This window comes from Gopherus flavomarginatus, chromosome 3 (genome assembly GCF_025201925.1).
Source record: "Gopherus flavomarginatus isolate rGopFla2 chromosome 3, rGopFla2.mat.asm, whole genome shotgun sequence".
Lineage (NCBI taxonomy): Eukaryota > Metazoa > Chordata > Testudines > Testudinidae > Gopherus > Gopherus flavomarginatus.
The window spans coordinates 196,144,438-196,171,437 of NC_066619.1; the positions used below are offsets into that span (position 1 = coordinate 196,144,438).

Below are 27,000 nucleotides of genomic sequence, written 5' to 3' on the forward strand. Positions count from 1 at the left end.
TTCCTTAAAGCCCCAGCTCCTGGAGTCAAGTGAATGTGTGATGATTTCAGCTTTCATTCTTAAAGAAAAGCAAGTTTCTAGCCCTCATGGCTGTGGATAAAGCTTCAAAATGTCTCACACAAACACACACACACACACACACACACACACACACACACACACCCCACAGTGCACCCTAACGGCTCAAAAAAGCAGAAGGCAAATAAACACCAAATCCATTATTTTTACATTGACTTTAAAATTATGAGACTCTCTCATGATTTTTGAACATTTGGGGTTGACAACACTAACTGCTCTGAAGGAAAAATTGGGTGTGTGGAAAAAGTAATAGCAGAACAGAATATTGTTGTGGTGATCTATTCCCCCACCCCTTTAATTGCAACCATAGTGTTCACCCACCAATATTGCTTTTCACAGTTGAGTTATACCAAGTCCAAGAAGTTACTGCAATACTAATAAAAATTGAGTGTTATTCCACTCACCAAGATACCTTCCTTTTTCCACAAAATATATTCTGGAGCTACCGTCTTTAGGTCTATATTTAGGTCACCATTGCCTGTCTCCTCCAAATACTTATCTAAACACAAACAGGTACGCTTAACATTCAAAATCACTGGCAACACTCATTTCACTGGCCAGTGCTACTGTACACAACACACCATTGTGTTTAGGGACTGTAGCATATACTTCCAACATGCGAGATTGGTCATTATCTGAAGATGGTGTACTCCCTGAACAAATATTGAATTATTTAGCTTTGGATGGTTTGTTTCACGAACTTACAAGTAAATAGAGACTACTATCCCCTCTCAAAAGGGCCTACAAGCATAACAGAGGGTTATATATTTTACACATACACACATTTTTTGCATTACCCTAAGGGTCACCACATGGCTATGTGAGTTGCTCTACCTCTATTATTTCTGAGTCTATCACACATATTATAGCCGCTACCACCTTGGGTTTGAAAGACTGGGTATTAGTCCCAAGCTCAGGTCTCTCCCAACGGTATTGTGTTGCATTAACTGTTTGTTCCATCATAGAAGTCTTGGCTACAGGGGGAAAGATATCTGATTTGAAGTAGAAACCAAACAAACTTTGGCAGTTTTATTTGAGTATTGAGCTGAGATTCTGGATTTACTGAAATCCATACTCAAAGGTTTAAACTCTAGATGGGGTAACTCTCAGAACTGCAACAACAAAGAAAGCACAAAATCTCTTCAACTTGAAAGAGTCAAGTTTCACACAGCTCTAAGCTCAGCTGCTGTGTTTGCACTGGGATTAATCCGAAGCCTCACAACAGTGCTTGTTTAACTTCAGTTAAATCTGGGAAAGGGTTCCCCAAAAAAGGCACCCAAACTATTGTTGAAATTATTTCTTCCAGGTGTCCTCCACAGACCTGGGTAAGCCTAGTGGGGATCCCAAACATGATCCTCCACTTTAAAGCTCTATACTTAGGTCACCATCCTTGTAATATAAAAAGACAGGACTGGCCTTCATTCAGAGCATCTCCATGTTGCTCCACAAACACGTAAGAGTCACTTATGAGCAATAAGAGTCTCTCACAAATAAGCAAACCAACAACATTTCAAGGTTCCACAGTCCACTGAGCTCAAGGAACAAGGATTAGGAATCCAAGGTGATTCCCTCGCTGAACACTACAAATAGACTACTAAACCTTCTTCAACAGCTTCTAATTTCAGAAGAGGGAAAAAAAGAAAAATATTCACATCCGATTCCTGGATGATATTTTACTTGGATAATCAAAACTCAGTCAAAGTACCTGACAACAAGATCCTTAGTCAGTACACTTACTAAATATACAACTGTTGAAAGTTCACAAAAATATCTGAGTACCTACATTTCTAATTAAAAAGATAATATCACAGTTGAGAACATAACTGCTGAACCAATAAATCTGAAAATGGTGTTTCAGTGCCATTATATTAAGGAAGAGTAATAAATTATTCTAACTGCACCTTGGCAATGATACAATGTTAACAAGCAATGAAAGTCTCAATTCCAAAAATGATGTTATGCCATCTGGGGGAGGACCTACTTGGGGAAGAGGTGGACCAGAGAAGGCTGATATTAAAAACACACAAAAAAAGCAAGCATAAAGAAATATAAAATCATCTCAAAAAAGGTATTTTATATTTTCAACCAGCAATTACTGCAATAGACAACCCTATACTTCCGTTTTACTTCCAGACCACTAAAACATTAACTAGCATGATAGAGAGCAAAGCATGAGATATAATCAAGGCACTTTTTACAAAGAAATTAATTGCTTTAAAAATATACAACCTATGTATTTTACTTTAAAAATAAGAAAATGGCTAGAAGACCTTATCCTGATTCTTTGACTGGCAAGCACATACAGACTGATGGGCAGAATGCAAAGAAGTATGGAAGGTAAGATCTCAACATTTACACAGGGCACGACATGAGGCTGTTACTGTAGCCAACATTAGGGAATAAAGACCAGCATCTCTCCCTCCCCACATGCCACTTGCCAAATGTGTTAGGGCTACTGGGTCTGCATATTTGGCCAATGCTGCCATGTGTATCAGGCTATTTGAAGCTGCATGGAACCTCTATTGTGGTATGCAGTGCGTATTGAGAGCTTCCCTGTGTGGCTGCTCCAAACTGCCACCTCACCATGCAAGGGGACATACGAGGATTGGCATACCATGGCAAACTTACTTTAGCTGCACGGTGAACTCAAGCTTGCTGCTCTTGAATGATTACTCATCCCAGACATTATTCTATACCGTATAAACTTTCATTAACTGCAAGTAATGGAGAAATACCAGAAATGCTGGAAAATCCATTACAATAAACTACATTGGTAATAAATACGGATCATAAATGCTAGCTAGATTTCTGCTTACAATACTCCAGTTTGTAATGATATGTTCCTCTTCTGCTTCATGACTATAATAAGCAGGCGCCAATTATTTTGCAGGATTTTCTGTGCTTTTTGCTGGTCCCTCCTGTGGCACACATGGCGCAGCAACAGAAGTCTACTTAAGAGCAGCATCCTGCTCTGGGTAAGAAGGTGAGTCGACTTTGCTGAGAAAGGAAAGAGGGCAGGAGGAACTGCACCTAGCTTGGGATGCTAACAAACTGTGGACATACAACAGTGGTGAGATCAGATCAGGGGACACCGCATCTCAGGACTCTTGTTGTTTTCAAACACCTATAACTCTTGAGTGTTTTAAGAGTAAAATTTCTATGGCTCAAAAATTCTTTTGCCAGGACTGTTTTCCCTGCTTTCCTGTCACATTGTCCCTGAAAGGGCTAAACTAGAAGCCTGGTGAGCCCACAGACTAGGTAGAGATCTAGGGGAGTATGTTTAAGGTTGCTATGGCACTAGCCAAGTAAAAGTAGTATTTAAAAAAACATGACTTTCCTTTGCTACTGAAAGATTTTTTCAAATCTTTTTACCATTTACTATTTGCTTTTTTGCACTTAACCAATGTCTACAGACTAGTAATTTTCTAGTTCTCATGAACTAGCAAAATACTTTAATATCTGGTTTGCAGACAAACAAGTTGAGAAGATTTAAATCCAAACATAAGACTTTCCCATTTGTCTTAATTTAATAAAAATATTTCCATTAAATTTTGTAAATAAACAAACACGTTGGGGCTAGATTACCTGAAGATATATCAGCTACTCTTGTCTCTATCTCTGTACAGTTTCATGCTAGCTCAGTAGGAGAACTTAGTTCTTGCTTTGCTACTTGAAATGCCTTTTGTCACTGAACATCCCATGTGTCCGGGCATCTTCAATTTCCAAGAGATTTTGTAACATCGGCAAAATTGGAGAGAAGTTTCCTACATAGTACACCATTCCCATAAGCCTACAAGCATCTCCTACATCTTCACGCTCCAGCATCTCCAGCTTCTGTTCCTGGAAACTAAAGTCAAAATATGACTTGTTACACTTGTGATGTTGCACCGCATAATGCTTTATGGGAATATGCTTATGAATGTATTTGTATGCATGTGTCATTTTTGTACTCGAAGTTATGAATATTGGCTGTGTATTTGCTTGATTTTAAGTAGCCTTAGTAAAGCATTTGATCAGCTTCTTGAGAAAGGAATGTGCAAATTAAGTGCCCAATCAAGAAACACTTAAACAATGGATCTTAGAAGACTCCAATCCACATAAGAAGTCTTCCTGGAGACATTCAAGATAGCATGTGGGCAATAGCTGCTGCCTGTAAAAACTGAGTCATGCATGGACATATGACTTGCCCATGTGACTCCAAAACACCATCTTGGGGGTAGTGAGAGATGCATAGGAGAGAGGAGGGGGTCTCCGCTCACAAGAGAAAGTCTGTTTAAGCCCCTGGGAGAACCCTCCATTTGGTCTTCAGCTGGCTCAAGAGATATCCTTTGAAGGGTGGAAAAGCTACCTGAAAGAAACTGGAACAGAGGACCGTAACCACCGGGGTGTGAGTGATTGCTGAACCCAGACTAGGGTCTGGGAGGCTAGTCTGTAAAATAAGATTACTGGAACATCTCTGGGGGTGAGGGTTCATCTATAATCACTTTTTTACTGTATTAGGCTTAGACTTGTGTGTTTAATTTTATTTTGTTTAGTAATTTACTTTACTCTGTCTGTTACTACTTGGAACCACTGGAATCCTACTTTTTGTATTGAATACAATCAGATTTTACTTATTAATTAACCCAGCCTGTGTATTAATACCCGGGGGGAAAACTGCTGTGTATCTCTCTCTATCAGTGTTATAGAGGGTGAACAATTTATGAGTTTACCCTGTATAAGCTTTATACAGGGTAAAACTGATTTATTTGGGGTTTGGACTCCATTGGGAGCTGGGCATCTGAGTGTTAGAGACAGGGACACTTCTTAAGATGCTTTCAGTTAAGCGTGCAGCTGTTAGGGAACGTGGTTCAGATGAGTTTGCAGCCAGCAAGCGTGTCTGGCTAAAACCAAGCAGGGCACTGAAGCCCCAAGCTGCCAGGGAAAATAGACTTAGAAGTAGTCTCAGCACATCAGTTGGCAGTTCCCAAGGGGTCTTCTGTGATCCAACCCATCACAACACTACAAACTATCAATTGTCAGTACCAACCTTGATTCCTGAAATCCCTTCACCACAGCATGTAACTTAATACCTACCTCTTTGCTAGTGGATTCATACTCTAGATCATCAGAATGACAAATGGTGCCTTCCAATCCAGTAACCAGCTGGGAAATTCTCTTTTGGAACTGGTCAGATGCTGACAATCTGCCAAAAAGGCAACTGATGGTACAAAATATCAGCCAAAACATTCAATGAAGGTAGCAAGACATACCTACTGTGTGTGTGCAGGTAACCTGGCCAGCTTCAGAACATGGTGTAATAAATACTTGATTTGATTTTGGTTTGGTAAAAGATGCTTTGTTAACAAGAAGCAACATTCTACTGTCTTTGATCTGGAATATATATTTTTAATTGATGTAAGGCATTCCAGTACCTCTCCGATAGATATCAATATACATTTCTGAACAATTAAAGTAATGCAGTCTGCTACCTGGCTCACATGCTCCAGCACAACGCTATGAGCTCTCTTCTTGCCTCCTTCTCTCTTCCCCCACAACTCCCAAAAACTGCATCTCTGGGCCAATCCTTCTTCTGAGTCTAAGATTGCAAATCCAGCTTCCCAACATCAATACTTCACCAAGCCTCCAATCATACTCACACTTGATTTCAACAGTCCAAATGAGTCCCTTATGCACACAGAACCACACAATTTCAAATGACTCCTTGATGCACTTATTTCCTCTCACACAAGTTAACACAAGTTAAATCCCTTTAAGCAAACAGAGTTTCATTAGTTTAAAGTGGGTGCAACTGAGAGGAGAATCGGTGCCCTGATTTGCTCATCACCTTTGGCAAGCATGACTGTATGAACAAAAACTCTCACTCACTTTGGGTGCATAGTCAGGTGGCCTGCTCACATTAGGTTTCTGTTGTTTGCAGTGAACAGTTTGCGTTTTATGGGGTTGATTGGGAGTGAAAGAATTTCCTTTTTTTTTTTTTATTAAATGATAATCTTTTAGAGAGGGGAAAACATCAGGGAAGGGATTAGAAGGACTCAATTAAACATTCAGTATTTTAAAACTGTGTTAATTTTTGAGCCTGTCAATTTTGACAGAGCCCATTTTAAAGGCTCTAAATCCTATAAAACATTTTTCTCTTGAAATGAAATGACAGGTTTAAGGCAATTCTTCTAAGAAATATTTTAATGGTATTTCAATTTAATTGGATTTAAACCTCAATGGAAAGCCATAGCTTTTAGACAAGTTGTTACTTATAAAGCATACAAAGACAATGCAAGGGTCAAACTAACTCCAAGAGTTGCACTAGACAGACAGCATCAGTGGACTGGACTGAACTGATGAGTAAATATTGAAAAATCCAAGGTAATTCACTCAAATGTACAAGTTTAACTCAAACCACAATAAATCGACGTACTCTTTACAGATGTGTGCACACTGGAGAAGTCTATAAAGCATTATTTGCACATGATAGTAGCACTGAGATTATATATACGAGTTTGGTGTTGAAGAATTTGGTATGTGCTTTGTGGTTGGCTTTATAGGTATATTTGTGTATCAACTTTAAAAACTGAATGTGGTAGGGACTAGGGAGGCATGGGGGGCACCTCCATTTCTCCCCTATGTTCTTTCTAGTATAAGTCACACTTCCCCCTAAAGCCCCACTTCAACCATCAAGGCATCCCAGAGCCTCACTCAACACCCTCACAGCTCTGCTCACCCTCCTTGTGCCCTTCTGTGGCTCCTCACCTCCATTTGGCTCCCCACAGTGCTGCTGCCTGGCACGTTAATGAACAGAAGGAGCAGCACCAAGTCCCACTTCAACCCAGTTCTCCCCTGCACTTCCCGTTTTTCTTCTGCCTCCTCACGTCACCCTTTTCCTCCTGTTCCCTTCCAACATCCCCACCTATATCATCTCAGAGCCCTAACGGTTCCATAGCCCTGCCTGCCAGGGTCTCTGTCTCTCTCTCTCTCTCTCTCTGCAGAACAAAGCTGAGGACTCAGTAAAACAGGCTAGCAGCTTTGGAAAACAGAAGTAGCTGGCAGAACTGGACAGTTCTGTCAGCTTTTCCTTACAGGGATAAAAATATGTTAGCACAAACAAGGAAAATAACTCGCCTTTGTCTGTTATGGGAGGAGTGGATCTTTGTGTGACGTTTGGAGCTTCCAGTGACCGATTATTTAACCACTGGTGCCTGGAAAAAACTATAATAGCTTCTAAAATTGGTAAATATTAGAACCCTATGTATAGTAAATTCAACTAACCTATTAAAAGCAAGTATGTTCAGTTGAGACCCCTTTCTACCATTAAAGAACAAGAGAAATTTTAGTCCTAGCTTGTTGGGACAGGGCGCTAGGCTGGGACTCCTGAGCCAGTCCTCTGTCATGCCAGCTCCAATTAAGGGAGTAAATTGGAGCTGGCTAGAGAAACCTGTGCCTGACTGGTGAAGGGGAAACACCTGCCAGACTAATTAGCCTAGGGCTGCATAGAAGCCTCAGAGGAAGGAAGCCAAGGGGGCAGACAGAAACGGGGAAGCCAGAGAGTGGAAAAAGAGGGGTAAGCTGTCCTGGTTGCAGAGATTGAGAAGCCCTTAAAGCTGAAAACTCTAAACTGTAGATGGTGAGAAGGCAGTGGGATTGCATGCTGTAAATAAACTGCACTGGTGATTGCTGAGCTAGGTGGTCTCTGAGTGGGTTTTGGAGCAGAGCAAAGGCAGGAGCAAAAGGGGCCCTGCTATACCCTGTTACACTTCTGCAAAACACAAACTAACCTATGGAACCACAAGAGTACTTCCATAATGTAAGCCTGACTTGACAAGAGTAATTAAACATGTGAGTGGCCACATTTTTTGAAAGACAAGATTAGGGAGTGTGACAGGGTCAGGCCAGATGACTACAGGAGAGTGGCTACAAGCAGATATTAGTCCCAGATTAAGTAGATCCCTTTTCTCTGACTAAGATAACGGGCAGATCCAGAACAAGCAGGAACTTGCTGGAACCAATTAAGGCAGACAGGCTAATTAGCAGAGCGAGGTGGGGCAGGGCGGGGCTGGTGTGGGCAAGTGGGGCAATTTGCCCCGGGCCCCTCAAGCCCTGGCCCAGGAGCAGTCCGGGTCTTCAGCGGCATTTCAGCAGCAGGGCGCCCTTCCGTCACTTTGGGTCTTCAGCAGCATTTCGGAGTTAGGGGGCCCTTCAGTGCTGCCAAAGACGCAGAGCGACTGAAGGGCCCCGGACCACCGCCGGGTGAGTACAAGCACAGCTCCCCTGCTTTGTTCCAGGCCCCCGGAATCCTCTGGGCAGCCCTGCTAATAAGGACACCTGGAGCCAATTGAGAAGAAAATGCTAGAATCAATTAGGACAGGCTGGCTAATCAGGGCACCTGACTTTAAAAAGGACCTCACTTCAGTTTGCAGCATGCATGCGAGGAGCTGGGAGCAAGAAGCACTAGGAGCTGAGAGTGAGAAGACATATTACTGGAGGATTGAAGGGTACAAGCATTATCAGACACCAGGAGAAAGGTCCTGTTGTGAGGAGGCCATGGGGAAGTAGCCCAGGGAGCTGTAACTGTCGCGCAGCTGTTCCAGGAGGCACTCTAGACAGCTGCAGTCCACAGGGCCCTGAGCTGGAACCCAGAAGAGAGGGCAGGCCCGGGTTCCCCCCAAACCTCTCAACTCCTGATCAGACACTGGAGGAATTGACCTGGACTGTGGTTCTACCAAAGGAGGTGGTCTCTGGGCTGTTCCCTGACCCACATGGTGAATCTCTGAGGCAAACAAATCCACCAATAAGCACAAGACCCACCAAGATAGAGGAGAACTTTGTCACAGGAGGTAAATAGATCAGAAGCTGAAAACAGAACCTCTGTATGAAGATGGGTAAATGGGTCAGTGAGCTAAAGACGGAATGTCTACACTACCTAAGATAAGAGGAGGGAACACTCATGGAACTGTTTACACAAAGAACAAGACAACAATAGGGCAGGAACGTAAAGATGAAGTAAAGAGTAGGTCGAACATGGACAGTGCATGGATGGAGTATGTTGTACAGGGACGTTCCTACAAAGTAACCAAACCAATCCCAAAATGGGCAACGCAATGTATAACAAATGCAATGAGATGTGGTAAGATACACAAAGGGAAGAGGGCTTCTGTGTAACTTTGGACATGTGATGAACTCTGCATCCATCCCCTGCATTTTAGTCTGATCAACTTAGCATAGTGTTGCTGGATGCCAAATAAAGATACTTGAGCAACCAAGTCTGAGGTTGAATTGAGTTCTTGGGAAGCCAAGTGGAAAGAGATCGCAGAGGGAATTCCAACACGTAGTAACAAAGTTCTGAATTGTGGCTTGTCACTTTTCTGAAGTAATGATTAAAAAAATCATGACAAAGGGTGAAACCAGCAACCATGAATCAATGTGTCAGCAATTCCCCACATGCAGAGTGAAGTCAAAGGGAAATTAGGATAAGAGACAATAGCTATGGCTGTCTCTCTCTCTGGAACAAGGAGATGTTCAAGTAGACAAGAATACAAATTCTACTTACTAAAAGGGAACATGAAATGAGCCCTCTCACAGAGAAGCAACATGGGTACCAAAGGCAGAAATAAATAAATTTCAGTTTCTTACAGCACAGGGTGGGGGAAAGCAAGCAAGCAAAAAACGGCATAGTTAAAGATACATATGACAGCTTTCTAACAGACATGTGTGTCATTTTAAATTCTCTGAGATCATCCTGTTTTCAAGTGGTTTTGCTTCAGTTTCATAAAGTTATGACAAAATACTAATATTATAATTTATGAGATCATAAAATTGTATTCTCTAAAAAGGAACAGCAAATCTTATTAGCATGTATTTTCTAAATATATTTGTTATTCATGTTTTATATGAGAAAGGACAAATGTTACTCACACATACTTAACGAGTACATATTCATATTTTGTCCCCATTTTAAATGCATAATCTCAATATAGTGTAAAATCCTGTGCTGTTAAAAGGAGAAGTAAAATCACTCCTTGGAATTTTCTTCTTACACTATTTATTGAGATATTACCACAGATAAAACAGACAGATACAGCAATCGTCAGAGTATAATTGCTGGTATTATATCATTATGAGAAACATGAAAGAAAAAATAAAGGCAGAAATTTTCACAGCACAGATTTGGCTTCCGTAACAACTGGCCTAATTCTGAGAGGTGCAGAGGCCCACTATTACTGAATTCAATGCAAGTTCTCAGCATCTCTCAGGATCCAGTCCCGTATCCCTGAAGGAAAGAAAAGCAATGGATGGGAAAGGCTCACATCTTCATAATCAATAAACCCAAAACTATACTACTAGCAGTCTGATCCACTCCTTCAGTTGGGTTCCAATTATACCAAGACTCCCAAATGGGGTTAGCCCCAAACCTGCAACACCTCAGTAATTTTTCCACTGTAGTGTTATAATGGTTTAAACCATTTCAGATGATATCAGTGTCTATAGCAGCTTAAACTGCAGTTATAAGTCACAGCGCTCAGAAGTTAGCAATGAGGAGATGCACTATGCCAGCAGGCACTCCTGAAGGCATAAGAGGGAACTCAGCTCCCTGATACATCTTCTGAAAGGGCACAACATGAACTCTCTACCGGAAAGGAGGCAGGGGACACGGAGGGGAGCACAACCATGGTCTTAGCTCCATGAAGGACACTGGTGATATTCTAGGCACTGGCCTAACCCAGTTCTTGTGTTCCTAAGCAAGAACACAAGGAAAACTTATTGCACCCTCAACCCTTCCCCTCTTCCTTCTTTCACAACTATGAAAGTTTCAGCACAGTATATCCTACAGGGTTTATTTTGGACTCTGATACAAAAACATGCATCACCTGTGTGTAATGTAAAAATCAGATACATGTCCAGAAGAAAACAAAATGTAGTTTAACCCTTACTAAAATGAAGTGGTTGATGAAACAAGAATTATACTACATAAAATTCTAATTACTGAAACTGAGATGTAATTTAATAATTACCTGCCAACAAGTGATGTACAGCACCCAATTTGTTCCTTGATTTATGAATTATATGCTCAAATGCATCATTGCTCTTATTCCCAACTTCTCTCTTGATGGCATCCTTTATTTAAATACACTTGGCCATCTCACGCATTAGTTATATTTCTGTTATGAGAAGAAGTGAAATAGTGTGATACACAATTTTTACTTAACTGACTTTTTCAGTTTCATTTTACTAGTCCCCAGTGGATTTTTGTTTTGTTTAGAACACTGTGTTTGCTACATCAGAATTCTGATTAAGAGAAATTTAGAATCCTACATATATTCAGCAAAATATTAAAATGACAAAATATGCATTAAAAAAAGTAATGCACTAATGTTCCATCCTGCACATTATACTAAGTCAACCCCTGACATCACAAAGGTCTCAAAAGCAGACAGACATTGCATCTTAATATACTCAGATCTGGTGTCACTTTTGACTGCCATATTCCTACATTAATGTAAAATATATATGAGTGGAATGATAGCCAAATTAAGGATTAACTCTAAACTACATACAGGGTTGTATAAGATTAGAAGACTATCTAAAATGTGTGATCAAGTGGTTGATGCAGCAGACCAGCAGCAAGGACTTCCGTGTACTATTCTCAGAAACCCATTCCTCAACTGGATTGATGCATGATATTGTGTGATGTAATAACAGATCCTGCCTGGAACTGGACAGGTATCTCTCAAGATAAGAAAGATTCCAGTGGGTACATGGTTCCTCATCAAAACATTTGCAGAAACCCGGGCTCTCTCAGTGAAGAAGATTAAATTAGAGAGTATGTACTGAAATCTTTGAGAGAAGAACTAAAATCCAAGCCTTGATTTAGAGTACCTCAGAGCAAAAGTGCCATACAGCTTCCTGGGAATTCCATGGCACTAAGCGTGGCAAATGGCTGACACACTAGCCCATGCACCATATCCCCAGGATGTAGTCTACAAGTTAGCAGGCATATCTAGCCAAGCTAGCCAATACAGAAGATATTGAATAGGAAGGGCTAGGTATCAGCAGATAGGCATACACCATACTTCTTCTCAGAGATGCTCAGAAATGTGTCCTTATCTTTGGTCAGAATAGCAGAAGATGCACAGGACACTGTGCTGCTTTTTGCCATTGACCAAAGCAGGATTTGGCTTTTAAAATGGCCTGAAAATTTCATTAACAAATCATGCAGCATAATTTCAAGTCTTTAATGAAAACTTTAACTAAAATCAGACCTACCACAGGATAAGATCCTTGCAGTACCCTATCAGACACTTGCCCCTTCTCACTCCCACATCAACACACTGTAATTTAGCATTATTTCTGGTGGGTAGGGGGAGGTTTAAATAAGTTTTCAGTCTAGGTGTAAATGATTAGTGGCAGTTTTGTGCATTTATTAATTCATTTGATTGTATGGACTCTATGCTTATACCCTTACTGGTGTCTTTCACGATAGACTGTCAGGTTAGATTGCATTATCTGCCTTGTGTTAAACTGAGACAGTCCAGTGTCTAGGTGTCTGTACCTGAATGGAAGAATCATTAAGCATTACAGACTACAGGCCAAAGACTACAGATTTGCTAATGACTTTTAGCTGCTGTAACAAACAGAGCATGTTGGCAACCACAGCCCACAGAAGACTGGAGAACAGAAAAACCCCAGGGGAAGGCCAGAAGTGACAACGTGTTAGCATCTGCTGTTAGAAGATGTTGAGGGAGGGATTTTAAGAGCAGGCGTTTGTTATTTTTCCATAGATCTATGTATCTCTTGAGGTTTTGCTATGACGTGGGGTTTAGAAGTGCCTTTGTATATGCCATGTGTAAATTGCTTTAATTGTCACTAAGTCCCCGCAGGATTAAACTATCAATTGGAATGCCTACATAGGTAGAGCAGTGGAGAAGCAGTGCATGAGCTACTGGGGAAAATGGGGAGGAAGGAAGCACATGGGATCAATGATTTTGGTAGAACAGAGCAGACTGGTACCCATACAGCCTAAATGAGCTCCCCTTTGTGTAAACACTTACACATGAAATTAATTGGCTTGGATATAAGACTTGTTTTACTGAAACCAAGATAATACATCTACCATATTCTGTTCCTTTCACCTTTATAATTCTGTCCAAAAAAGCAATCAAGTTTGTCTGGCATGGTTTATTCTAAAATTCTGCTTATTACTCATGTCTGCTTATTTGTCATGCCCTAGATGTTTACAGATTTCTCTAAATATTTGTTCCATTATTATATGCAAAATGGAAGTTACTTATTAACTATTATTATAAATCATGTATCATTTGCAATACCTTAAGTAACCATCAGAAAGCATACTTCACAGCTGGTGGGTAGGTTATGGCCACCAGAGAGATGAGGGTGGGCAGGTTATGGCCACCAGAGAGATGAGGACCAGGGGGTATTTCACACAGCTAACATTTTCCAATCAATCCCAGGTCCTCAACATGGAAGCTGTGGAGGACACCTCTCAAAAACCAGCTGGTCTATGTTGGAATTCCTCAAAGACCTCTTTCCACTCAGGTCAAGCCAGGCCTCAACTACATCCACACCTGTGGGTGGCAGCTTGGCCCAACATATAAGAATTCTTCAACCATCCAAGGAAGATGGACTGTTGTTGGGGATTCCATACTCAGAAGAATCAAAAGAAGAGTCTGCAAAGGATAGGAAGGCAACACAGTCTGCTGCCTTCCTAGAACCAAGATAAAAGACAAGGCATCTCTATAAGATTGTATAGGCTTTTGAAGTCAACACGAAAGGATCCATTGGCAATGGTTCATATTGGCACTAACGACACTGCATCGTGGGATCTCTCTCAGAGAACGGATGACTTCAGGGATATTAGAAGCTTGCTGAAGAAGACTGTCCAACTGATCTTCTCCAAGATTCTTCCTGTTCCAGAAGCAAATGAAGACAGAAGACTCTGGAAGTGAACCACTGGTTAGCTACGTGGTGGAGGGGTTTTTAGTGAAACATTGGTCCACCATCTATGGGGACAGAAGGCTGTTTAGTTTGGATGGCCTTCACCTCAGCAGAAGGGGGACCAACTTTCTTGGAGAGAGGCTGGCTAGAGTAGTCAAAAGGATGTGAAAGTAATGACAAAAGGGGAGAGTAAAAAGAGGAAAGATATGAGCACTCAGCACAAAATTGAGATGTTGAGAACAAAATTAATCAAGGAACTGAAGATCACAAGAGAAGAAATTCTTTAATTTCCTATATGACAATGCTAAGAGCCTGGGTAACAAACAATATGAACTGGAATTGCTCATATATGAGCATAAATTTGATCTATTTGGTATTACTGAAACCCCTGGTAATATGATTACCATGAAGGGAATGTTAAAAATCAATGGTTATAACCTATTTAGGAAGGATTGAGTGGGCAAAAGAGGGGGAGGGTAGAACTCTGTCAAAAATGGCATTACCGGTTTCTGAGTCACTGATAACTCAAACAAAAATTATCCGTAATGCTTATGCATCAATATCTAACAGAAAGCACAAGATAGGGTATAAGTTGGTGTCTACTACAGGCCACCAAATCACACTAGGGACCAGAGTGACCAGCTCCTTATCTAGATATCCATGATGCCTGGGGCAGGGGGTGTGGAGGGAAGCTGCATGATCGGGGGGGCTTCAATTTGAATGACATATGCTGGAGGTCTTATGCTGCCACTACTAGGACATCCTTGGAATTTCTAAATATTATAGATGACAATTTCCTAACTCAAAAAGCATGGCCTACAACATGGGGGAATACTATACTAAACCTCATCTTGAGAGGTAAAGAGGAACTGATCACAGAACTAAAAATTAATGGTATTTAGGTACAAGTGATCATGACTTGTTCAATTTTGTAATGTACAAACAGAGTAAAGTCCAGACCAGTCATATAGTCTCTGCTTTCAAAGAGCCAATTTCACAAAGCTGAAAACAATTACTAACCAAATCAGCTGGGAGGAAGAGTTTAATCAGAAAAATGTGAATGATAATTGTGAATCTTTCAACATCTTTCTACTAGATGCACAAAAAGTCACAATACCATGACTGAGGAAGGCGGCCACATTGGTTAAAAACATTGATCTGGTTTAGAGGGGAACTGAAGGCAGCTAGAAAGAGATAGATAGATAGATAGATAGATAGATATAGAAGAAAGGGGAAGGTGACAGTAATTAATATAAATCAAAGGCTAGGAATTGTAGAAAATTTATCAGGGAAGCAAAGGAACACAAGGAGAAATATACAGCTGCAGAGGCAAGGAAAATAAGGAGTTTAAGTATATTACAAACAAAAAGAATACTAAAAATAGTATTGCTCCTTTCCTAGATGGAAATGGTAGAATTATCAATAATAATGCAGAAAAGGCAGAAGTAGTCAAATATTTCTGCTCTCTATTTGGGAAGAAACGGATGATGTTGTCATATCATATAATACTCTATTTCACTAGTCTCTCAGGAGGATGTTAAACAACAGCTACTGAAGTTAGACATTTTAAATCAGCAGCTCTGGATAATTTACACTAAGAGTTTTTAAAAAAAGATGACCAGCAGCTCCCTGGGTCATTAATGTTGATTTTTCAACAAGTCCTGGAACACTGTGGAAGTTCCAGAAGACTGGAAGAAAGCTAATGTTTTGCCAATATTTTAAAAAGGTAAATGGAATAACCCAGGTAATTATAGGCTTGTCAGTCTGACATCAGTCCTAGGCAAGATAACGGAGCAGCTGATCTGGGGCTCAACAATGAAGAAGGAGGGGAATACAATTACATACCAATCAACATGGGTTTATGAAAACAGAGCCTGTCAAACTAACTTGATTTTTCTTTTGATGATATTACCAGTTGTTAAAGATAATAGTGCTGATGTAATATACTTCTGCAAGGCATTTGACTTGGCACTGCATGACATTCTGATAAAAAACTAGAAAGATACACAATTCACATGCAGACATTAAATGAATTAAAAACTAGCTGACAGGTCTCACAGTATCATCGTAAATGGGAATTATCGTCAAGTGGATGTGTTTCTAGTGGGACCTGCAAGGACAGTTCCCGGCCCTAAGTTATTTAAGATTTTTCATTAATGACCCAGAAGAAAACAAAATAACCACTGATAAAGATTGCAGATGACACAGAAACTGAGGGAGTGGTAAACAATGAAGGAGACTGACAGAGAAATCTGGATCGTTTGGTAAACTGGCCGCAAGCAAACAATGTGTGTTTTGATATGGCTAAAGATAAATATATACATTTAGGAACTGAGAACATAGGCCAAACACCTAGGATGTGGGACTCTATCCTGGGAAGCAGTGACTGAGAAAGATTTGGAGGTTTTGGTGGATAATCAGCTCAACACAAACTCCCCTGTGACACAGTAGCTAAAAGGGCTAATGCTATCCTTGGAGGCATAAACAGGGGGATCTCTAACAGCAGAGAGATTATTTCACTTCTGTATTTGACACTGGTACAACTGTTTGCTGGAATACAGTGTCCAGTTCTGGCATTCACAACACAAGAAGGATGTTGATAAACCAGAGAGGGTTCAGAGAAAAGCCACAAGAATAAATGATTAGAAAATGCCTTCTGGTGATAGACTGAGCTCCTGTAGTAGTCTATTTAGCTTACCAAAGAGGAGGTTAAGGGGTGACTTGACTATAGTCTATGTAAGTACCTACATGCAGTGTTCTGTCTAAATCTTCCCCACCCACATGCAGAATAAATTTTGATATGTGCACCAACATGGAGGTGATGTGTCACACATCATCTTCATATTGGTGCCCATAACAAAACTGATGTGGTAAGGGTGGGGCCGAGGAGTTCTTGGGGCAGAGGGTTGGGGTGCAGGGGTGTGAGAGCTTCAACTGGAGATGCAAGCTCAGGGGTGGGGCCAGGGATGAGGGGCTCAGGGCTGGGGCCAAAGGTTGGGGTGCAAGGGTGTGAATGTTCCATCTGGGGCCAGAATGAGGGGCTCAGGGTGTGATGGCTCTGGCTGACAGTGCGGGCTCTTGGGTGGGGCCAGGGATGAGGGCTTTGGGGTGCAGGAGAGTGCTCCGGGACTACAGCGAGGAGAGAGAGAGAGAGGACTCCCCCTAGCACTCTCTCCCCTCAGCAGCACCTAGGCTGGGTGGGGAGAGGCACCTGTCCCTGCCAGGGGAGCTCTGGGGCTGGGACTGCAGGATAGGCTCCCCTCCCCATGCCCCAGCAGGTCCAGGCTAGGGGAGAGCCACCCCGGCCATGCCTGAGCCTGATCCGGTTGCATCTGTGTCTGGGCCACTCTGGCTGGGACAGGTCTGGGCAACAGGGTTAGTTGGGGATGGGGGAGGGGAGACCTACCCACAGCAGGTTGGGGGCCAGGCACCCTTCCCCCTCACCCATGTCAGGTCCCCAGGCAGGTTCCCTAAGCACCTGCGTGGTGCTAAATAGGCCGCACAGCTTACAGGGAACTTAGCCTACAATGGGAACAAATATTTAATAATAAGCTCTGCTGTCCAGCAAGGAAGGTATAACACAATCCAATGGCTGGAAGCTGAAGCTAGAAAAATTCAGACTGAAAATAAGGTGTAACTTTAACAGTGACAGCAATTAACCACTGGAACAATTTATCAAGGACTGTGGTAGTTTCTTCACCACTGACAAATTTTAAATTAAGGTTGGATGTTTTTTTCTAAAAGGTATAATTCCTAGAACATATTGGCAAAACTCTATCACCTGTGTTACACAAGAGGTCTGACTAGATGATCACAATGGTTCCTTCTGACCTTGGAATCTACTGAAGTTCTCTTAAAGTTACTCCTTTTTTTATTTATTTCTAATATATAAACTATAAAACCATATCAAACAGGAAGATTTGCTGTGAAATAATCCAAGTGATAGAGAATTAGTGAGCTTCTAAAGTGAGAGACAGTTTTATTGGTTCCTCCCTAAAAAATATACCCACACGATTACTGGAAACACTATTATTGTTTCTAACAAAACTGAGAAAAATGCCAAGTCTATGACAAGAAATTTCTCTAATATGCGTCAGATCATGCAATAAGTATGGTACCATGACTGCACCAATATTAATTTATGATGCTATTTTAAAAGTCTGACAAGAAAAAGTATTCATCTTTTCACTAGCAATATGGAAATAAAATGTGTTACATATTTTATCTATATGGAAGAAAGTATAAACAATTCACACAGACTGAAAGAAACAAAAAAGAGAATAACTGAAACCTGAAGAATTATACAATAGGGAGCAGAACTAAAAAAGTCAAGTAATTCATCTCAAAATAATTATCTGGGTAAGAACTTCCTTTGTATTCTTAAATCGAGTGTTTTAACTCAAATCTACAGTTTGGTCAGGCAGAACTTACACATAAAAGGCCACTGTTTAATGAGACCTAAATAAAAACAAGCTATTGTGTTTCCTCCACTGCTGCAATTAAGAAACTATTTTCAGAGTGTACTGATCTCTTCAGTGACCAGTGTGCACAAACATACATACATACATAACATGGTAACGACGAGAGCTGAGACATTCTCTGAGGGGAAATAATGGTTAACAAATGGGAAAGATTGTATCATCATGCTTTTGAACACTGAGATTTAAAAAAATTAAATCGAACTTTTAATGTACTTGACAGTACTTTTTCATATCCTGAAGAATGTGTCATGGGCCATTTACAATACTAAATCTTATGGCAGAGCAATAATCTGTTCATAATAGTGCTAGATAGCTAAAAGTAGTGACCCTTCGACATTCGGAAACAAACCTTTTCTCTTCAGCTCCTGAGCCTGAAAGTAGTTCATGGGGGCTTCAAAATTGACACAAGACCTACATAATTGTATGGTAAGTAGGAAGGAATTCCACTGCTTTCAACCTTCTTTACTGGTCCTAGCAGTAGCCGTGAAAAAAGGCAGCAAACAGTGCAGGAAACCATCATTTGCTATAGTAAAATAAAGTAGCAAAAACAACTCTGCAAACATGACTCCCGCAGCTGGTTACAACACAAAGGATAAGTAAATAAATGAGTCCAAAGATATATTTATTTTTTCTTTGTTACTGTGGATTACCAAATACCACATAGCAAAAAGATTTGATTTACTGCTACAATGTTGGAAGCCTTAACTTAAGTGGCTGGGCTCCACCATAAATATCAATCACTCCCAGACTTCTGGCTGAGTGAGTGAGTGAGCTGCAGTCCTTTCTGCTGCAGATACGTATGGAACTCCACCTCCCCAAGGAATTTCAGCTAGATCGAGGGTAGCATTCTTCCATGAACCTAACCGCATCTACATTGCACAGGCTACAATGCTCAAGCTGTGAATTTTTCACACCTCTTTTACATATAGTCCAGGCCTGTGTCTCCCACCTGGATTTCCCCTCCTCTGTACCAAACCCAGGGTGTTGAACTCAGCATTGCCAGAGGAAAACCTCAAAAAGGAATCAATACCTGTTATGTACTGGGGAATGCTACTATCTGAAGCATACAGTCTCCTTTTCTGTGTACAGGCAAGGCAGCTCCTAATGGAATTAACACTTGATAAATCACACAAACAACACAATAATAGTCAAACAGAATCACATAATAATCCAGACATCTTCCATGTCCTTCACAGAGGACGTGGGCAAGACATTTCTATACTCCAGCAATCCTTGGCTGACAAAACCACCACCTGGGGCCCTAGGCAACTGGGTGTGAAGTACAGCAGTCCTGCAGATGATGTTCTTTACACCAGGTACAGTTCTGTGGCCCCAAAGCAATCTCACCCCTAGTCCTGCACTCAGCATATTTTGGGTAATTCAGACAATCTAGCCTATAGCCTTCAATTTAGCCATTTAGTGCCCAGAAAATTTGTGATGCAAACACCTATGATACATTGTGAACACCTATGTGATGCCTTACGAATGTAAATTGGTCATATCTGCTAACTCCCACATCTTCCATTTTAAGGGTCTGAGTTTAGACTGCACAGTTTGGGGCTTTAAAGAGTCAGAGCTTTTGGACAAAAAGATATTGGCTGAACTGACAGCTTCATTTTATTTATTTTCTTAAAAGAGCTGTAGACGCATCAGATGTTTCCAAATGTTATTTCCTTGCAGGTAAAGTAATTTTCCATTTCCCGAAAGATGAAAACGGCACTATCAGTGATATTTTCATTTATTTTTCAAAAAAATATTTTACTTTAGAACCTGGGAGTTCAATAATCTTTTGCCTCAACAGCAAGATTTTTGGGAACATACAAAAATAATCAAGTTTTTATGTGTTAACAGCAAAGACATCAAAAGGGCTCTCCCTGACACAGTAAGGGCAGCCAAAAAGCCTCAATTAGATCACGCATTATGCCAAGATGGAAAGGGTTTTTTGTGACCATCTAAAAGTAAAAAAATAGAATGTTTGGTGATTCAGTAAGTGGCATGATGCCCTTTGAACAAATACACCAAAATTGTTAAGAGACAGTGTTTGATTATTAAAGATTACTTGGCATTCTTCAACAGATAAAGGTGTTAATTCTAGTGTCCTGGTCAAAATCCAATCCAGCTAATTACATGATGCCTGCCTAAAGTTTCCCATGCATTTCAATGGATATGTTATTCTTCACTTCCTGTCCTACGATATGTTTGTCTTCCTGTGTTCTGTGAAAAGGGTGCGGGGAAAAAAAATCTATGATAGATGAATTTATGCCTATGTATATAGTTTTAATATCAATTTCTACAGTGCTTGGAGGCACTGAATTGAAAGGTTCAAAACAAAATTAAAGGTATTGGTCCTTAATCGGAGTTCTGCTGCAGCCCCTCAAAAGGAAGATCATATACTAGTAAGAGGCTGTAAAGATAACAGCCCCTGAGCTATGTCTCCAATAGCATAATGGCCCTATGCCATCCCCGCCTCACAAGGAGATGGCTGGGATCTGGTTTATGGACAAGAGAGGAGATATGGCGAGATCTCACTACGCTCTGGATATTCTGGAGTAGCAGAGGAGCCTCTAGGCAACTTGTCAAACCTAACATAAATTAGAGCAGCCCCAGCCATGTCCAGAAAGAGACACTTTTGCCTTCTCCTCTGCTCAAATTCAGAACTGTGCCTGGTGCACTCCGCTCTTGAAATGCAACCCAAGATTGGCACAACTATTTAGTTAACAGAAAAAGAGTCTTAACAAGACAATGCACCTCAAGATTCTGTATAGCCTTGCGGTCTACAGCAGCACTGAACCACCTTTTCAGAAACAGCTTGCATCAGCCTCCACAGATCAAACAAAGATGGGGAAAAAAACTCAAGGACACTTCATTCTGTTAATTTGGGGTAAACAGAATTATTGGTGTTTATTCACTGTAAAACAAATCATTATTAGCACAAAATAAGATAACTGCTTTGGGCTTCATTCAGGAAGAATGTATTAACTGCTTTCTTTATAAGTTTATTCTGTATGACAACAGATTAAGTGAAAGACTAAACATACATTTAAGCAAATAGTCCACACAAATTTAAATGCATGTCATAATACTGAAATGTTATGACACCAAAATGCCTGTCACCATGTGTCTTATGCATATTAAAAAAAAAATTAAAGGAATGCTAGCTTGGGGCCACATTCTGCAGCCCTTAATTGAGCAAAGCTCCCACAGACAGCTGCATTCTCTCCCATTTAATTTCATCTCCATGGATGATGAAGTTATTACTAGTTTTGACTGGTAGTTCTCCACATTGGTTTTAAAAAAAAAGATAAACAATCAATCTGGGAACAAGCTTCTTAAATGAGATTGAATTACTACTGCGCAGAAATCCATAGGCTAGCATAGTCACAGATGACAGGCCAAATCCTCTGCTGGTGTAAGTTTGGGTGGCTCCATTTAAGACAATTGATGTGCACTTCCTAAGGGTCTGGCCCAATACCCATAAAGGAGGAGTTTCCCCTATGTTGTTTTAGGTATCACAATAAAACATACAGTAGCTGGAAAACATTTTTTAAAAGCAGTACACCAGCATTCTTAAGGGAAACACATAGATTAACATTCAGCTATTACAACTTCTGGGGGGAAAAAAATCACAACACAAAGAGATTGGCAAATACAACACTAAGTCTTGGTTCATTCCCCACTGGCCCTGTGAGGTACAATTTACACTCTTCTGTGCCAGCTGCAGAATTCATTTCCATGGTACTAGTTCCACGGCCTTCCCCCTTGATAGTTCTTCTAGGTTACAATCACCGGTGGCAATCAATCAGAGCCCCACTAGCAGCTGCCTGGCGCATGCACATGAGTTCCAGCTCAGCACTGTACTTGAGCAGAAGCTTAATGTGAATAGTCCCACTGAAGTCAAATTAAATACATGCTTAAGAACTACTTTACTGGACCTGGGCCATAGGACTGAGCCCCTACTCAAAATATCCAACCACCACCACAACTATATTCCCTCCCTCACTATTGCTTCAAACTGATGGGTGGGCTAGCTCACTGCAAGGCCCCAAGTGAAGCACGCATTGCACTTCTGCAACAACCCTCCTGACAGAGACAGTCCTGAACTATGTTTCTGAAAGGTGGAGTAATTATGGGCTGAATCTAGTCCCTCATAATAAACTGGATATTAAAAGGAATGCAAAATTAAATACTTAGTTAATAAAAATATATTGCATTTATTTAGTGTACATAAGACTTCTCTTCCAAAGTTCTCAAAGCACTTTTTAGACAATTAATCCTCACAACACCTCCATGAGGTAGGTAACAAACACAAATTCAAATTATTTGAAGCTGAGTAAGGTTTTAAATTCTTTCCAAACTCCCCCAGTACTTCTCCCTTTTAGGGGTGCTTGCACTGATATTAATTGTACAATTTAACCCAATTCTGACTTTACTCTTTCTTGAGTCTCAATCAATCTTCAAATGATTGGATCGTCATAGCTCCTTGGGAAGCTAGAATAAGATACCATACTTCAAATGTACTGGTGATCCTAAGTAGATAAATTATTAATGACATACTATTATCGGTACTTTTCCTTAACTATTCAACAGATGCTTGAATTTACACAAAGTTTCTATTTTGCAGTGCTCTGGCTGCCAATGTTTTCGCTTGATATGTTTGTCTGATTTTTATTTTTTGTTCCAGACTATGATTCCTCCACTCCCAACCATTCAACATAAGGACGTGGATCCGTTTGACAACATTGGTTAATAGTGCACTTTTCTGGCTCAGGAAACTGCACAGTTGCAGTTTTCAGAGAATGTTATTTTCTTCTTAAACAATGAACACAAAAATGTCATTCACAAAACCTCCAATCATGGACTCTTTGTAAAGACGACAGCTTGGATCTAGATTAACAGACGTCTGGATACCAATGAAATGTTACACTAACCTGGGTTTTCAATATCTATAAAATATTTTCATCCATCTTTATCTAAGTTTATCTGACAGATTTTTAGATGTAGAAAGGTAGCAATTCAATCATTAAAAACATCCTACAGCTGCTGTAACAATTCACTTAAGGGGAATTTTCATCAGTAACTTCTCTTATCCAACAAATGCATTAACAACACTAGAGCTGGTTGGGGAATTTCTGACAATTTTTTTGTTTTTGGAAATGGGGGTGTTTGGTTGGGGTTTTCTTTGGGGGGAGGGGAAGACCATGCCAATTCATCAAAACCAAAACTTTTTGTGGGAACACACCAGTTCATCAGGAAAGGTTTATCAGGTTCAAAATGGAGAAACCAATCCACACCAGAGTAGCCAATAGCCTGGTAGTCATCTGGGATATTGGAGACCCAACTCCAAGCCCTGGCCTGACTCTGGTAGAGCAAGGACTAGAGCAAATTGGAGGAAGGTGGTCAGGTCCTGCCCCTGAGGTGGGTCAGGAGGCCCTGGGAGGCGAAGGACGCCCTGCAGGTGATAAGGGAGGAGATTAAGTCCTGCCCGATGGCCCCTCAGGTGGGCAGGGATGTAGAGTGAGCCTCCCCTGCATTCATCCTACAGTGGCAGATCCTTTCCTGTGGAGCTGGGCCCAGGTCCCAGCATTGCAACCTGACACTGCAACCCCATGCACTACTCAGGTTTAGCCCAGCTTTCCTCCACCAGAGGGGTGGCCAGGCTAAATCTTAGGGGTGCTACAACCCAGTGCACCAGATTGAAACACCTAGAGTGGGGAGCTGGGCCCAGCAACATGGGACAGGAGCCACCACAGCAAGGTGAGGATTTGTGTTTTGTTACATGCTATTTTGCATTTTCAAAAAACATGGGGCTCTAGCTATACAGTCAGTCTCTCTCATTGGCTCAATGAATATTTATTTATACTTATTAGAACAGATTCAACAGGAGACTCTGTAGCCCAGTAGTCAAGGTGCTCACTCACATATGAAGTAGGAGACCCAGGCTCAAGTCCCTGGTCCAAATCAGGCAGAGCAGATGCTAGATTTCCAGCATCCCAGGTGAGTGCCTAATCACCAGGCCACTGGCTATTCTAAGGTGGTTGGGTCTCTCTCTCCTTCTTGATGCTGAGTCGGAAAATTTTCATGATACGGAAAAACCATTTCCTGCCCGGCCCTATTAAACACACACCAAAAAACAACAAAACATCAACAAAAGTCTTAACTTGTGCCCTAATTGTAAAGCTCACATTCATATGTTCTAGGCTACTTTCTGTTTTTAAAGTTTTAGGAAATGTTAAACTCACTTAAAATAATGCTCCAAATTTAAAAAATTTTCCTCTATAATTACTTTCTAATAAGTCAAATCTAGTACTGGATCATTATGCAAAAGCATCAGAGTAAGTTTCTATTCAGGCTAAAAGTTTGTTTAAAGCACGTAGGACAGATTTTTGGGCAGAAAACCAGTGCCGTAATTAGGCATTTTAGCACCCAAGGCAAGAAAGCATATTTGCACCTGCTACCATTTTTTCCCATCCCATTCTTCCGTCCCTGCAGCTTTGCATCCTAGGCATCTACCCTGCTCACCCAGCCCTGGTTACAGCCCTGCAGAAAAGCATTTCAGCACAGTAAAGATAAGGAACACTCAGCTCCCCCTCTTACCTCAGCTGATTTATATAACCTAAAATACAGGCGAGGTTGTTATGACATAATGGAGCTCGGAACTATCTGGACGAGCTGTGTGCTGTACTTCTGCTCTTCTCCTTGACACTGGTAATAAAAAATAAAGAAAAAAAACAATCAATCACAAATAAAAACTCTTGGTATGGCTTTCTCCTGACACCAAATTACCAGATCCAGACTAGCAAAAACAAGCTTAGTTGAGGAAAACTATAGTAAAAGAAATGAGTGCTGAGTCTGAGATTTATATTATATTGGTTGTTTTGTAACACTACACAGCAATAAAGAAACTAAAGCATTCCACTGCTTATTATATGTCTTGTTTTTTCTTATTATTTCATGAGTAGCAGCTACTTACATTGTATATAACCTAATTTAAGTTAAGTTTTCTGATATCCTTCAGAATTGGTAAATATTAAAGATAATTACTGGAAAAGCAGCCTGCCTGCTCCAGGGACTAACGTCATAAATGTGTTGTGCGGATCTTCATCTGTCTAGATACTTACTCAGCCTTCATCATTGTAGTATCTGAGGACCTTGCAATCGATTGATTTTAACCTCACAACCTCAGAGAGGTTTTATGAAGCACTATCCTCATTTTACAGATGGGCAACTGAGGCACAGAGTAGATTAAGTGACCTGCAGAATAAGTCTGTAGCAGAACAGAGACTCAATGTTACTATCCATCCAGTCTCCTCAGGGTGGAAAATGTCACTGGATAACAAAATTTGGCATAATGCTCAAATTATGATTTGTAGGAGGTTTTGTTTAATCACCAAGAATTAGTTTTGGTTATATACAGATAAATTAGATGTGGTAGTATCAGTACTGTAACTGGATTTATCTATGTTTTACCTAATTTACACACAAGTACAGAAATTTATTTAAAAAAATAATTAGTATTTTTTAAATGTACTTAAAATACTACATTTAGGGAGACTTCGGCATTCGGAAAGAGATTTTAAATATCTAATACTTAAAATAGCTTTTGCTTTCAAAGGCTCTTCATAGTTGTCTTTGCAACATTAGCAAAGTATCAGCTCGATTTGCATTTACCCAAATACTCCTTAATTAGTTCGGTGCAATGCTCTTTGCTGACAGTATTCTGGTTCCATATTATCCTTCATAGCACATCTTGTCCACCAGGTGTATTCTGCAGTGAAATCATAGTCCTAATGCTGATTTGGTGACATCACAGTCAATTCCAAGACTCAGGTCATATATAGGATTAAGAATTCACTGCCAGATCAAGCAAAAGGAAACTACGCAAGAGGTAGAAACTCTCATTTGAAAACATTTCTCTCTCTTTTGCAAATGTGCTTATTCTTTGTTTTAGATGTCTCTCATTTTTTTTAAATCAAACTAATGAGTAAGAGGTTCAACAGAACCTTATATAGTGCCAAATTCTGCACTCAGTACACCCAACATACATTTAAATCAATACAAACTCTTCATGCGTGTGTGCTGGCAGCAGATGTCTGACACTTTTTATTTTCCTGGAAGGTGAAATGATGATGACTAAATATTTAAAATTATTATGTCGTGAACATTCTCTCCCTTGCTATTACCATCCTATGTCCAGTCTTCTCTTTTCTGAAGAGCATTTTGGTAAACAATCTCATTGGTCATTTCCAGCTTATTTGCTACTTTCCTGGTACTAGAACATTTGGTCAATGATCTTCCCATCTGTCCTGCTCTCCTCATCCTGCTGCTTCACATCATTATATTTGATACAATCAACCCTAACATGCTTTTAGATCATCTGGGCTCTCTGGCATCTCATCTAACCACTACAGTTTTGTAATGAACTATGGTCACTTCTGTGTCACTAGATCCTCTTCTGTTACATTATTTCCTAAAGCTTTTCTCTTCTCCTCCTTTTCTA

General features: G+C 40.5%; 1 protein-coding gene across 1 annotated transcript in view; it reads right to left on the reverse strand.

The window, feature by feature from the left end:
* The window catches only part of INPP4B (inositol polyphosphate-4-phosphatase type II B), a 508,181-nt gene that overhangs the window by 465,667 nt on the left and 15,514 nt on the right, over positions 1-27,000 (reverse strand). The window contains exons 2-3 of the mRNA XM_050946302.1: positions 26,172-26,268; positions 25,098-25,205 (exon numbers count right to left, since the gene is read on the reverse strand). The gene's annotated coding sequence lies outside the window, so the exon portion shown is untranslated. The remainder of the gene's footprint in view (positions 1-25,097; positions 25,206-26,171; positions 26,269-27,000) is intronic.